This window comes from Pteropus alecto, unplaced genomic scaffold (assembly GCF_000325575.1).
Source record: "Pteropus alecto unplaced genomic scaffold, ASM32557v1 scaffold106, whole genome shotgun sequence".
In the NCBI taxonomy this organism is placed as follows: Eukaryota; Metazoa; Chordata; class Mammalia; order Chiroptera; family Pteropodidae; genus Pteropus; species Pteropus alecto.
The window spans coordinates 2,941,877-2,957,859 of NW_006442103.1; the positions used below are offsets into that span (position 1 = coordinate 2,941,877).

The 15,983-nt window shown below is 34.1% G+C and overlaps 1 protein-coding gene across 2 annotated transcripts in view; it reads right to left on the reverse strand.

The window, feature by feature from the left end:
* Positions 1-15,983, reverse strand: part of DPYD (dihydropyrimidine dehydrogenase) — a 707,946-nt gene that overhangs the window by 127,067 nt on the left and 564,896 nt on the right. The window lies entirely within an intron of this gene.

Below are 15,983 nucleotides of genomic sequence, written 5' to 3' on the forward strand. Positions count from 1 at the left end.
CATACATATATATGTTTCTTATTACTGTGCCTGGTACCTATCAGACATCCCAATAACTGTTGGTAGAATGAATGGGTATTACGACCACTATGCAACAGTGCTTGATAGCATGACCCTCATGGTCGAAGTTCTCAGCAGATGCGATTGCTAAAACTAAAGCCAAACTCTCCCTGATCTATCCAACCCTTCCTAAAGAATATGTAGTTTTAAAAATTAAAATACTTGCATCAGACATAAACATTTATACCAAGTATCATCAGTGTTTATTTGTAATAATCTAATTTTAGTATTTCAACACATAGAACACATTTGAGAAATCTAGGAATGTCTCTACCAAGGATGCCTTAATTAGGCAGACTTATTCGAATGTGCTTACTTTTAAATTAGCCAGGGTTCATAAACACATATTTAATTTGATTACATGTGAGATACTAAAAATAGTATAAATATTAATGGATACTTTAAAAAGGCATTATGTCATTTCGCAGTAAGATTAAAGAAATAGAACTCCTAAGCATTCTTAACATCTCTTTTATTTATCTTTCAGGTTTTTCACTATGAATCACTCTTAATCCAAATTTTAAACCTATATAATTAATAACTTTGTTATATGCAATACTTAATCTATCTATCTCTAAGTATGTGGGTTTTTTTTAAACTTTATTAAGATAAAATTTAATATAATAAAACTTATCCATTCTAAGTGCAAGTCAATTATTTTAAAATTCATACAGTTGTGCAAACATCACCACAATCCAGTTTTAAAATATTTCCATCACCCAAAAGTTCCCTTGTGACCTGGTACAGTAACTCTCCCATTTCTTCCCCAAGCTGTAGGCAACTACTGATTTGTCTTCTGTCTTTGAGGATTTGCCATTGTGGATCATTTTATATAAATGGAATTATATAACACAAATATTGCAGTATTTCATGTCTGCTTTTCTTCACTTAGCATGATGTTTTTTACATGTATTAAGACAATCTATGCTGTTATGTTATTGGTCCATTTTATTGCTGAGTACTATTTAGTTGCATGGATGCATCACATTTTTTTCATTCATTCATGAGTGATGGCAATTTGGATGGTTTCCAGTTTTGGGGGTAATAGGAACAATGTTGCTATGACCATCTGTGTACAAGTCTTTTTGTGAATATATGTTTTTCTCTGTCTTGGATAGATACCTTGGAGTAAAATTTCTGGACTATATGGTAAATTTATTTTTGACTTTCTAAGAAGCTGCCAAATTGTTTTCCAAAATAATTGTATTATTTTATATTCCCATAGCCATAAGCAAAGCTAATAAGAACAATATGAATATAATATTTAACCACTTCCACACTGACAAGGTATTCTTCATTACTAAAATCTATGCTTTTACAAAAAATTAAAATGGATATATATGCTGTCTAGTTTCAAAAAGTAGGGCCAATACAACAAAGATAAATGGAGGTAGATTTTCCATAATATGAGACAGAATTTGCTTCTAATTTCAACTGGATAATTTGAAAAATAATGTTACCCATCACTATGAATATAGAGGCTGGATAAAGAGACATGTAGAAGAGATTAGCATCCTGGATGAAGTGCCACAGTGGGCAATCCAATAGGGTGTGGGAGCAGCCTGTCACAGGGTGATACAATCTGGAAGAACAGAAGAATTAACTCTCTCGAAAGATGAATCTCAGCCAATGAGAAAGAGAAGGCTGAAGGGAATGGCAGATAAATTGTCTCTCCATTTTCCCTGTGATGGATTGCCCCAACTTTCTGTTTTCTATTTTATTTGTTTTTTATTCTATTTTATTTTGTTTTATTTCTATTTTCTTTTACTCTAGCTACCCTAGAATTTACCTTCCAATGAAACACTAGCACTTGACCCTTTCCTCAGGCTCTGTTTTCAATCAACTTGAGCTAAGATAGATGCTAGTCAAAAGCTAGAAGAGAGGACAGTGAATTTTGTTTAAAATTCTTTGTCAATGCATAAAAATACTAGGGAAGAGATGATGATGATGATCGTTATGATTAATATCTAACATCTGTGGGGCACTTTGTTGCAGGTACTGTTTAAAGTGCATTATGTATGATCATATTTAATCCTCACAACCATTCTATGAAGTACTATTATTATTATCCCTACTTTATAGATAACAAAAGTAAAGTGTAAAAAGTTCACACAGAGAATAAAGCCAACATCCTATAGATAATGAGCTGCAGAGCTGGAATTTCATCTCCAACAATTTGCTGTATTTTCAATTGCGTTGAAGTATCTGTAAGAAAGGCACAGTCCTCTGAGGTTTCCTGTGCCTAACTGGCAATTATTATTATTATTATTATTATTATTATTATTAATTATTTATGCCTACAACACCTGGTCTTTCTAGGTAGTCTCCCATTCAAGTACTAATCAGGCCCAACCCTGCTCCTTGCTTAGCTTCCAAGATCAGACATCGGGCTTGTTCAGGGTGGCATGGCTGTAGACCATGGACTGTGGCTCCACTGGGACATGAACCCAGGACCTACTATGCATAAAGCAGATGTGCTAACCACTACACTATAAAACCATATCCATAGCTGGCAATTCTGAGGTTGGTAATACTGCCTATGTAGCAGACTCTGGACAAGGCCACTTCAATCCTTGCCACACTGTTTATGATTAAAATATGGTCTCTACAGAGCTGAGGTATACTTTCTTTCAAGAATGCATGGTTTGGGGGCATCAGACTTTCTACCTCTCAGGTTACTCAGCTCACATGTTCAACACACTTACTTGAACCAAAGTGTCTCATATCTTCCCTTGTTGTAGAGGTTTATGAAAGGTCTACTTTATTTTTATGCTTAATTCAGGGCATTTGTAATTTCCCCTTGAATCGTTTTTAACCGCCACTATACAGTGCACATTACATCCATCTCATACACAAAAAGATACAGCCATGCTCGGTCTCATTACACTCTGTTATATGACTATGTGGGGCTATACTACAAAGGTCCACACTTTCTGTGGTGTAAGATATTTATGACTGGAAGTGACCTGTACTTTTCTTCTGCCTTTGTGTTGCTCTATTGAAAATAATGATTACAGAATCTCTCTCAACAAAAGGTCATTTGTGTCAATGACAGAACACAGAGGATCAGATCACCAGTGGTAATTGCAAATTAATGCTCTCCTGGTAATGCATTAACTACACATTATTGATCTACAGTTGAATCATAGAGGCTACTGAGAAGTGAATTTTGCTTTCCTATTTTGGGGGCTTTTATTGCTTTGTCCATAATGCATTTTTCTTTCAACTGGAATTTTCTCTAATTGTCTCCATTTTTAATTTCTCACAGTGAGATGACTTTTAACTTGTAATTAGAATCTGTAAAAATTCATGTCTCTGTCTCAAAAACCTTTTAGATATCCACTGAACTGTAACTTTGATGCCATAAAACACATACATGATGCACAGATACATATTTCTAGAGAGCTGAGCTCTCGATAATTTTTTTCACTTAGATAAAACAGAAATCCATTTGATCCTCTATCCGAAATTACAATTTATTGAATGGTTTGCAATAAAATATTCAAAAGTTTCCCCTAAAAGCATTTTTCTTGGGAGCATAGATCATGTTATTTTCTTTCCTAGGTCAAACTTTTAACATATAAGTGAACAGTTTATTTCAGGAATGAATTTTTTTAGACAGAGGTCATCTGGACTAAGCCTGGTTTCTGAATTGTGAGCTCTGTGTACCTTGTGTCATTTGTATCAATGGACAGAACTATGAGTTAGGAGTCACTTGAACCAAAGAGATATCCTGACAACAATTTCATTTGCAACTTCTCATAAACCTTAGACATATTATTTATTTTCTAAACTTATATATGGGAGACACCATTGTGATTTCTAGTAAAAATCTTTTAAAATGTTTTTAGGTCTGTAAGAACTTTAATATTTTACTGTAATTTCTTTTGTAATCATTATTTTCATCAAGTCACAATTAATACTACGAAAAGAAATGTACACCCAAATTGTTTGCTTATTATTTCTCAGTAAGTCATTACTGTGTATACCAATAAAACCTTTAATAAATGTCAATTGCATGGCTAAAACTATATAATTCCGGTGTTTCTTCTTCTAGGAGTTTATAATTAAAGACAGATACAATCAGAGTTTATATTCATTTTACAACCAATCTTAGAGCTGGACCAGGTGCTCAAGCATCCCTGATGTGCCAGGAATTGCTGGATGGTGAGAAGAGAGGAAGGACCAGAGTGGCTGGAGTGGAGGGAAGACACTCCAGGGACCGGGACTCTGAAATTGGGTACCCCCTTTAACATATTAAATATTATTTCTCCCAAAACACAACACAATGAGATAGGTACTATGACTTCCATTTTATAGATGAATGAACCACAGTTTACAGATATTAAGTAATTAGGCAGAATTTATCCAGCTATTAAATAGTGAGGCTGGAAGTTGAGAAAAGAACTGTAACAGTTCAAAGCTCCTTCTCTTAACTACCATATTATCCATGGAAATACAACCATATCTGGATACATAATTATATGCAAATACTGTCAAGAACATTCAAGACTAAAATAAACTGAGATTTTTGAAAAATGCTAGGGACCAAAATGAGAGTTTCTTAAATGAAAGCATTAAGACTAAGAAACTTGAGAACTTTGGTTTTCAAGATAAAACAAAACAAAACAAAAAACATGTATTAGGCCATGGCATAGAATCACAAGGCAGAACTATTCAGTTTCAATTTTACCTCACTGAGAAGAGAGACCACTAGCCTTTATAAAGCAGTTCTCAGAGCTCAGTTATATATTTGGTGCAGAGCCCTAGGCATTCTGCAGCACAGCTACTGTCTAACAGTGTCTTCTTTCCTTCTGATTTTTTAGTCTACCTCAGCTTTAGACACATCTTATATCAAGATCAGGAAGCAAATAAATAAATCTTCGCACTTTCTAATCTTTGAAGAGCATTAGCAATAAGACCTTTTCAAATCTACTCCATAATAAATGAACTAGGAAGAAAGTCAGGACTATCTCAATAGAAATTAAAAAACGAAAAAGGAAAAATAGAGTAAGATCAGAATGTACCACAACCAAAATGATGACTGGGTCTTTTCAGAAGAAGGTAACTTCAGAGGGTCTAGTTTGTTGTGACTATATTGTGGGGGTGATGACCAAACATGAAGCTGACTATAAATAAACTTGTACAGACACATGTGTGTCAGGAGGATAAAAGTTTTTAAAGTTTGGTTTGTTGTGACTGCAAAAAAGAAGTTGCTGCTTCCAAACAGAAAAATGAGTAAAAAAAAAAAAAATCAAAGGAACTAGTTTTAAAACAGCCTGGAAAAATATCCAAATCTCTTTTGTATCCACTAGAATAAGAATAGTAAGCATAAAACAGAGAGAGGAGTCATTTAAAAAGAAGAGCGGCCATAATCCAGGAACATCATTATTATAATAAGCTAATAATTTGGTGTTATTGCAAAAATGTAATTAAGAAAAGTGACAAAGAATTGGGACAGCATATACAAAGCAAAATTGTGGGGTACAAAATGAATGTCATGATTAAAAACATCTTAGGGAGGTAGGCACTTATGAGGAACAAACTTGTAAAATGTCTTTGTGGTCTGAATTTTCATTTTTTCTCTCAAGAGAAATACTTAGAATGGCACAAACATCTATTATGATGTGAAACATTGGGGGGGAAATTCAAATATATTAAGCACACAATAAAGCTGATTCTGAAAAGGTATTTGTGTTAATCTGATTTTTGAATTAATATTTAATAACATCTTTTTTATATAGAAAGTTGATGATGTTCTACCATTAATAGAACATGCACTTGGAAATATGTATCCTTTGGAAGTGATAGATTTGCGTTGTGTTGATAAAGGCACTTTTTGGTGCCATTGTCCTTGGGAATAGTCAAAAAGATTTGCAAGGCAGCTAATCGAAGATGACAAGAGGCTACCAGTAGTCTTAGAAGAGAGGAGAATTGAAAGCATGGAGGATAAAAATCATTAATGAAAAATTGAACAAGATGCCGTGGAAGTAAAAAGTATAAATAGCCCATTGAGCATTTATTTGTTCCTGGATCTGAACAGATAGAGAAGGGCTGGGGTGTCAGCAAGTGAGAATGTAAAGACCTGTCACTCTTCAATTCTTCCCATTCAGCATAGAATAGCATCTAATATCTTTATCATGGCCTACAGTACCCCACAAGATCCACCTCTGCCTATGACTGCCCCTTCATTGCCTATCATTCTCACCTCTGCTGTGTCTTGTCAGTCTTGAAACAGGGCAAGACCACTCTTATCTTGCACCCTAGAGCTTTGTATTTATGCTCTGCCAGGGGAACACTTATCTCCAGGTCTCTACATGGCTGATTTCTTTTTACTCACTGGAGTCTGGGCTCAATTATCTTATCACTCCTTGGAGTAGGCTTCTGGCATGCAAAGTTCCTGAGAGCATATTTAGTTGTCTGAGAACATCCTTATGTCTCCGGGGCTAGCACCACGTCTGGCACATAGTGGCCACCTACCATGTGATGAATGAAGATGTTGTCTGATGAGAGTTCTCTAAAGATAGCATTTCCCTTTTTCTATATGTTATATTTCAAATGCAACTAAGATCGTATCGACTTTTTTTATGGAAGCTATATTAATATTCTTCTTTTGTTGACCTTATTGTTATTAAATACCTCTACAGCTTAAAAAAATCTTTGTCTTGGTGACCTCCACTTTAGATGTGTAATTAAATTTTTGCATTCAAGGATGGGACATTATATTTATCAATAGTCAGCTTTATCTTCTTATATTGTATAGGTTGTGTATGTATCTCTTGTTTTTCCTGAATCTGCTTTGCAACTTACTCTGCTTCCATATTTCATGTTACTTAAGATTTGATCAACTGGGTTTCTCTGTTTCCTCCAAACAGATCTCAGGAGGCCCAGGGTAGCCAGTCTTTTAGAAGTCTCAGAATTTCCCTTACTCAGCACATGGAAACATTTGTCAGAATTGAAAGTACTTTTGGAAACTAAAGAAGTCAGGGATAAATCATTTAATAAAGAGGAAGCATTTCACCTGTAAAATTATAAGGGTGGAGTAAACAAACTATGCAAGGTAGAGTTCAATAATTGAGAATTAATCATCAGTTAATAAGTCAAAGACAGAGTAAGCATTCACAAGTTTGTTATAATAAATTTCTCTTTCATTTTGCTAGCAGATTTCTTGATCACAGTAACATGGATGGTAGGGGATGCAAAGATAAGCCATGGAGTAGAAATTGGGAACATGATTTCAAATTCTACTGGTAGCCAACTGATGAAATACACTCAAGGAAATTACAAATTTGCAAATCTGTAAAATGAGATTAAAAATGCTTACTGATGTCCTCATAGCTTCTAAGAGTCAAATGATTTAATAACTGGAAAAGACCTTTTGAAAAACAAGGTAATGTTCGTCAGATGATTAGTATTCTTCACAATATATTCTCCATGGCTAGAGTTTCTAAATTTCTATGCAGTCTGAATTCTTAACTCTAACTTAGTATGAAACAGAGTCTATAATATATTGAGGTGAATTTTAAAACAAATATGCAATTATATACATCCAAACAAATGTGGCTTTTTTCAAAATAATCACGTTGGTGGATGCTGGCACTGCTCAGAATAATTTTGTAACATCTCTTTTTGAACTGTTTATTAAAATCAGCTTATGAATTAACAGAAAAAGAGACACATGACTTTGTATATCTAACTCAGTTCAACAACCAACCTTGTTTACTCGACTTAGCTCTCCTTAGCTTTGTTTATAGAAAATCAAATCTATTCTCAAAGAATAAAAAGTAGTTCCAATAGTGTTCAAAATATGTTACCTACCAAAGTGACTTCTTCAAACAGTCATTTGGATGGATAAGCTATGATATGTTTATTAAAAAGTCAGTTACATCCAATCACAACTCATTTCAAATGATACTGAAAATTGGATTCATAAAAAAGCAACAAATAAAATATTACATTTAGAAAATAACATGAAATATAAATATCTAAACAACTGGGATTTTTTAAATTGAAAAATGAAAGGGTAAATAGTAGTTTAAAACTTTGGTCAGACATGGAGATTTTTTGATGAAGAAGTAAAACCAATAGTTGACCATATCTCTGTATACAATGCAAAAAAGAACAGGTAACATAAAGGATCTGGTCAGTCAGGAAAAATTTAGCCAAGGAAGTTTATACAAGGTCAGAAATTTCATATAGCTATATCTGCAAACATCTTGGCTAACCCACGGTTATTTTCTCATATAGCATAGTCGTTGTGAGGCTGTTACTTTTTCTTATAGTAAAACTATCTTTTAAAAAGTCTAGATTTAATTTCAATTAATTTCCTTTGAATCTTGATGTTAATCTTTCTATCAAGTGGAGAGTGTGTAATCATCTGAAGGCCTAGCAGGTTTCCATTTAATGTCATCTATTTGCTTATAAACAACATTAGTGCACTGGAATCAAGATGGTTTTCAAAAATTAAAACCTCTTGCATTAGAGTAACCATCCATTAGAGTAATTTAAAATATTGTAATAATTGACATAGTAATTAATATTTTATTGGATGGATACTAAGCGCATATTTTTTCTTACATATTGATCTAAGAATATAAGGTTTCTATTTTTTTTAAATATTCACTTCCATATTGTTCTTAAAATTGTAAAAGAAGCAGTCATTAAATCTAAGAAACAAGAAACTGCATAGTGGAAAGAAAAATAGGTCTTTTTTAACTAGCTATGTGAAAAAGTTCTGATATCATTTAAAATAATTTTGAAAGTTATCAACTATACTTCCTTTGTATATGATAGCCTGTCTTTAAAGAGCATGACGATGGAATAAAAAATAAGAAATCATTGAACAAATATTTTCCATTTACCTAATAAAACTTTAGAATATAGTATGCAAATTTTTTTTATCACCTAAGACCTCCATCAATAGAGTTGAAGTGCTGAAGTCTTCCTGTGTGCTGTGTGGAAAGTGTCATTGTGCCGCTCCAATTACTTCTTTCCCTCTAGTCTTAATAAAATAATACATCTCCTGATTACATTAAAAAATTCCATTTAGCTTGAACTAGCTCCATCAGAGCACCTTTAATTATTGTTAAAAATTAATTTAGTTATCTAAGTTTAGTGGGTGTCCATCATGTGACCATGACTCTTCACAACAAATACCCACTACACTCTTTTCTGTTGTATCTCAGAATTTTTTATTAACTTCAGTGATGAACCCATAAGAAAGAAAGAAAAAAAAAAACACCCATATAATCTCAATGAAGGCACAGGTCATAACTGTACATGAATGAGCTGATGACTTCCTATAATTTCTGATGCCCTAGATCAAAGTACTTAAGAAAGTGAATTGCAATAGCAATATCATTAAATTAAATTATAAAAACTCATAGTCATTCAGTGAAAAAAAAAAAGTAGTACAATACTTATATTCTCTATCTATATACAATAGAGGAGAGTGAATATTTTGTGATGAAACCTTTCACTAAAAGCAACTGACTTGTTCTGGGTTTTGGTTGCAATCGAAATCTCTAACTAGTTTTTATTAATAGAAATAGATGAGTGTTTAAATCAGATAAAGGGGATGCAGTACTCATTGGGAAGGCTAGGTATAGGACTAACGAATAAAACTAAAAGTAAAAATAAAAGCCAGTGTTAATTTATTAAAGTCTTGTCTTCGAAATGTTTTAAAGGGCAATATTTAAGTTATTTATTGACTATCCTTTTCATGAATAAGTAATTGGGAGCCAGAAGCAAACTTCTTTTCTTCAGAGTAGTTCTCCCCCAAATTTTAAAACATCAAGAGTTTAAGAATATAATTTAACAAGGAGGTATTTGTAAATTTCAGATACTGAAATTTCAGAAACTGAAATTTACTAATAATTTTCATCTGTCCTTCAGATAGCTCTAACTTGTTGCATATTTTAACTAATGAGAGCCTACCAAGTAAGATAAAAATCAGATTTTGAAGACGCTGGGTTCACTTAAATAAATTAGAATTCACTCGAGTTGACTGACCAAGAGCAGCTACGCAAGAACACAGACCCATAATTAACTTCGAACCTTATTTCTTGGCTAGAATGTCGCCTCTGGTTCTGTTGTAATAGCCATTTCACTCCAAAGTTTTACTAGGGAAATGATCTGGAATACTCAAATCACTCTCTAGCTAATTCCTTAGTTTTTATGTTCAATATTCACTGAAGCAATTTTAAAGTAGAGTTATTGGATATTTTACAATTAAGATGTTAACATCCTTGTCAAAGTAAGTTATAGAATAAGAATAGAAATACACAGTACCACTGAGAAATGGCACATTCCTAGAAATGGTAAGAAGACTTCAAAAGCAAAAAATTGCCCATTAAAATTCAAGTGAAACAGTGAAAAGGATTTCCGTTTATTAACTACAAGGTGGTCTACAAAATTTTGTGATTGTTATATTTCAGTTAAACTCTCAATTAGCAAAACTTTAAGCTATACTAAAACTTAAGAGATGCTACAACCTAAGTATTTTCCTTCAGTAAAAAATTCTCTGATTCACTGTCTGTGAATGTTTTATGTGAATGTTACCTTTTCAATGAGGCCTCTTTTTTTTTTTCCACAGTACTTATCATCTTACCAGATAATATACTTATATTTCATATTTATTATATATCTCTCCCCTCACTAGAATGTAAGCCCCATGAGGTAATGGACTTCCGTCTGCTCTATTCACAGAATTCCAAATTCTTAGAAGAATGTTAGGTATGTAATAGGTTCTCAATAAATAGTTATTGAATGAATAAACGAATGAACAGTTCTCTGTGATGCATACTGATTAACGAGGAAGGCACATTCTGTAACACCGATCCAACTTATGAAAAATATTTTAGCTCTTCACTTTTGAAATGTCAGTACCTTTACAAAAGGCATATAGAATGTCATAGTTATTAACTTCATTTAAAAAGAAATTTAAAATTAGAGTAAAAATCTTTATTCTACTAGTTAACTCACCTATCTACATAGTCCATGTATGTGTATCAAGAAAGGCAGAATTAAAATACTTACTTATATTTCTATTTCCATACCCTTACTTCTCTCTATATTCTAGTATATTAGCTCTATCATCCTGATACTTAAATATCTTTCATTTGTCTCATCACATCTTATAAAAAATGCATTTTGTCATTACATAGTTCACTTCTGAGTAGAAATCATTAGAAAAGAAGATTTGGTAGTATTCCACCTGAAGATATAACAGTGGATGAACTCTTCAAGAGAAATATAGAAACAGAAGGGGATCGAGTTGGGCAATAAGAGCCAGGGAACAAATGGAATCAGAGAAATGGGAGGGTGATGATAGATGGGTTCAGCCCTTGGAGTTATATGAAAAAGATCTGAACTAACTAATAGAGGAAATCTGATGGGATTTTTAAAAAAAAAAAATGAATAAAAACAGATGCTGACTAGCACCCAAGGTCCAGCTGACATTAAACATTGTGAATTTGGAATAAATCCAATTGGCAGAGTTACTTGAATTTCTCTAATAATATTCAGCAGACCAGAAGTATAGAAAATGAAAGATTAGATTAACCCTGAACTAGGGAATGGAATGGGGTGAAATTCAATTACAATGGAAGGGAGATGGAAATAATATACATTATCCACCCCCCACTCAAATGCCAAGCCAAAATTCTAAATTCAAAGGTTTTTCCACTCATAACTGCCCTAAGTATACTTTAATACTGATTTTAGTCCATATTTTAGTTAAAATTGGTCTAAAAATATTTTCTGGCTTAATGAAAATCTGATTCAAACTAATGGTAGAATTGATACGTAATCTGTGATTTTTGTACCAGTGAAAGCCTAACCGTGAAACTTTCCATTTTTAACAAAATCATTTGGGAGCCAATATTTTACGTAGCTGGAGAGTCTCTGGACCACTCCTACCCAGAGCTGAAGGGGCAGTTCTTTGGCAATCATTTTTCATCTGATGTTAATCTTTTCATCCTGTTTACAATCTGTTAAAAAAATTTGCAACTCAAGCGCATTCATTTCACAAATTCAATCAACAAATATTTAGCATGTTTCTGCTATACATCTGGCAGTCAATACATTGGGTGACCAGTGTTTTATGAGGGGGCTGGCATGAAAAGATAAATTGAGCCAAACAGATTTCTCCTTTCAAAAATCTGAGCCAAGAGATATTTAGCTAGTGAGGCATTTCATTTAGAAATTGGAGCTGAAAGACTGCCATGTGGAAAGGGCCCAAGTGTCACATGGTAGGCAAAAGTTCAGAGAAGGCAGAAACGAGCAATAAAAAGAGTGGATGAAACTATAGATTCCTTTGAGGAAGAAACCACATGACCCACAAAAAAGAGATAGAGAAGATCTGTCCCCAGAACTTCCACCATTGGTTCTTACTGTTCCAGTTTCCATGCATGTATAGAATATAATAAGTAGGCTTCATTTTCGTCAGGCAGTTTGAGTGATTCTCTGCTTCTTGATCCAAGATAACCCTAAGCAGAAACTGCAACTTGAGTAATTATTTCACCATACATTTTTATAAGGACAAATATATTTATATTCTGTGTCCATACACTGAATACACATCTGTGCTCGGAACATATTATGTTGATTTATTTTAATATGTTCTCATACTTATTCTCTTTTTTGAATCCTTACTTTAAGGAATAAGTAGTCTAAATATGTAAGCTTTGAGTAGGCAGAGGAAGATCTGCCTGTTACTGATATTTCCATCCCAGAGATTTGGGGAGGAGTGAGGCAGTGTGACCAGCTGGAAGAGCATTGGCTTTATGGTTGTGAAATACTAGGTCTGAGTTCTGGCTCTAGCACTAGTCATGTGACTTTGGCTACACTACTTTCATCCCCCAAGGCTTGGCTGATGTCCATCAAAGTTATTTCACTCTTGGGTAGGTGTGGAAATAGTGTATGTAACAGCAGCTAGAACAACACATGGTAGACAGTTGACAATCTTCACCCCCATGTGTGACTTGCCCAAGATCATGTTTGGAAATGAGAAGGCATCTTTTCTGGGACTCATCTCCAGTCCATGCATTTCTCTGTGTTCATGAAAATAAATTCAGGGGATATACAAGCCTAGACATTTATCTTCCAGATTTTTCTGGAACATATCACTCATGTTCTTCCTTCTTGATGTCCCAAGGTACCTTCTTTTACCATTTCCTTTCTTTTCAAGAAACATCCTTTAGCCATTCTTTTAGTTACGGTCTCCTGGCAATAAATTATCTTAGTTTTCTTTCATTAAGAATGTTTTGATTTCTCCATTCCTAAAGAATATAGGATTCTGGGTTGATAGTTCTTTTCTTTCAACAATTGAAAAATGTTACACTTCTTTGACTTTATATTTTCTCATGAGAATTCTATTTGCATTAGAATTGTTTGTTCCCTATAGGTGAGATGTTGTTTCTTGCTTTGAAGATCCTTTCAAAATTCCTTAGTTTTCAAAAGTTTGACTATGATGCGTTTTGGTATGAACTTCTTTAGATCCATCATAGTTCAGGTTCATTCAGCATCTAGAATCTGTAGGATTTTGTCTATTACAAAAAAAATGGGAAGTTTTTGGACATTATTTTTTTTCATCCCCTCCATCTTTGACCTTTCCTCTGGCACTCTGATGACATGAATGTTGGAGCTTTTGTTATAATCTCACAGTTCCCTGAGGCTGTTCATCTTTTTCAGACTATTTTCTCTCTGTTGCTCAGATTGGTTAATTTCTATTGCTCTATCTTCCAGTTCACTAATTCTTTCTTACATTCTCCTCATTCTGCTGTTGAGCCCATTAACTGAGTTTTGCATTTTAGTTATTGTAATTTTCAGTCTTGAACTTTCCATTTAGTTCTTGTTTATATCCTCTATGTTTTTGTTGACATTGTTTTTTTCTTTTGTTATTTAAGTATAGTTGGTATCCAATATCATATTCGTTATATTAGTTTCAGGTGTACCATACAGTAATTTAACATTTTTATACTTTACAATGTGATCACCTCATTAATTTTAGTAATTTTTTCATTTGTTTTAAGCATATTTGTAATAATTTGTTAAAGCATTTTATGATGGCTGCTTTAAAATCTTTGTCGAATAATTCTAACATCTTTTTAATCTTGGTGTTTAGCATCTATTGCATTTTACCATTCAGCTTGAGATCTTCCTGGGTCTTGGTATGATAAGTGGTTTTCAATTGAAATCTTAACATTTTTGGTATTATGTTAAGAGGTTCCTTAACATATAGGAAGCCATCTGTTTTAGTTGGCTTCCTTTGACACCACAAAGGCAGAAGAAGGGAAGGATGCTGCCTTGTTACTGCCCAAGCACCCTCTCTGGCCCGCTTTAACACCTGAGGGACATGCCTCCTTGTTACTGCTGGGAGAGGATGACACTCATCAGGTCTCCACTGATACCTCCCCAGCTGCAAGGGCCAGAAGTGCCTTTTTACTGCTTCCCCTTAGCTTCACTGACACCATGAAGGGCGTGTGGAAGAAGAGTGGCCTTGTTACATCTGGGTGGTGATGGAAGTCCTGAATCTCCACTAGACCTCTTCTGACACAACCCCAAAGGGGAGGAGAAGGGATACCTCATTACTGGCAGGTGGCGATGAAAGTCCAGGTTTCCCACATGGGGATACTGACCGCCTTGTTACAGCCTCATGAGGGTGAAAATCTAAGACTTCACTTGTTCTTTCCCTGTGTGGATGGATTCAGGGTCACAGTTTTTATCTGTGGTGTTTGTCTAGAGAAAAGCAGTTATTGTCTAACCATAGTTTCTGTCTTTCTAGGCTGCCCCTTTCCTGGTTCTTTGGCTAGAGAGCAGGCTACTTTGTCTGCATTGGCTGCTGTTTCTGGGTTGCTGGCTTCCTTGACTCTAACTCTGGGATGAGCAAAAAGAAAACACAGAAAACTCACTGCTATGTTGTTCCTTGGGTCCTGAGGTCCCTAGACAAAATGACTTCTTCTCACCTTTCAGAGTTTCTTTATGTTAGTTTTACATATAAAGGGTTTTAGTTGTACTTAGTGGGAAGCATAGAGAAAAGTTCATCTACCTCATCTTCTTGGAAGCAGAAGTCCACCTCCATTAGAATTTTGATACATGTTATTTCTATGTTAGATTGTATTTTATAAGAGGATGTTAAATGTGATTATCAAATTGGCAACACAAGATATTTGCACTTTAATTTCTTGCCAGAGAATATAAGTGATGCTAAACTCTCTGTTTCTTAATTACCATCAGTGCTAGATGGTAAGAAGCCATATTAATGAATGGTTTCTTGAGTGGTCAAAGCCTAGTTATCATATGAAAAATTTTATCTCAGGGTCAAGTCAGACCATTAACACCTGCATACCTGGCCCCTCCTAGAAATGCTTATGTTATAATGTCCCAACCACTGTACTGGACCTATGTGAGCAACATTATAAAAAGAAAGAGTTTAAGTGCTAAAAAAGATTTCTTTTTTTTTTTTGTAGGGGTTTTATTAAGAGTACAATGTACTACATCTCAAAGTATCCCTTTATGAAGACAATGGAAGAATTCCCCTCAGCTTTGTATCATAAAAAGCTGAACTAATTTATATTTATATTTTGAAAGCTATGAAGCCAGTGATTTTCTTGCTTTGGCTGCTGGGAAGATCTGAGTCAAATGTGGTGATCTCTTCTGTACCTATGGCTCAGATTTCATGTACTGGTCTTAACCTTGACTTTGTTTTATTTTTCAATCAAAATTTTACATTTACCCAATTTCCTCATGTATTTGTTTTTCTTCTTTTCCAGTAGTACAGTATGAATTTTTGTACCTGATTTCATTTATTTTTGAATTAGAGAGGTGAGCGAACACATTAAAAAAAGAGAGTTTGTAAGACCTCAATTAGAACAGGGAATGGATCTCAGGGTTCTTCTCGATTCAAAACAGGAACTTAATGA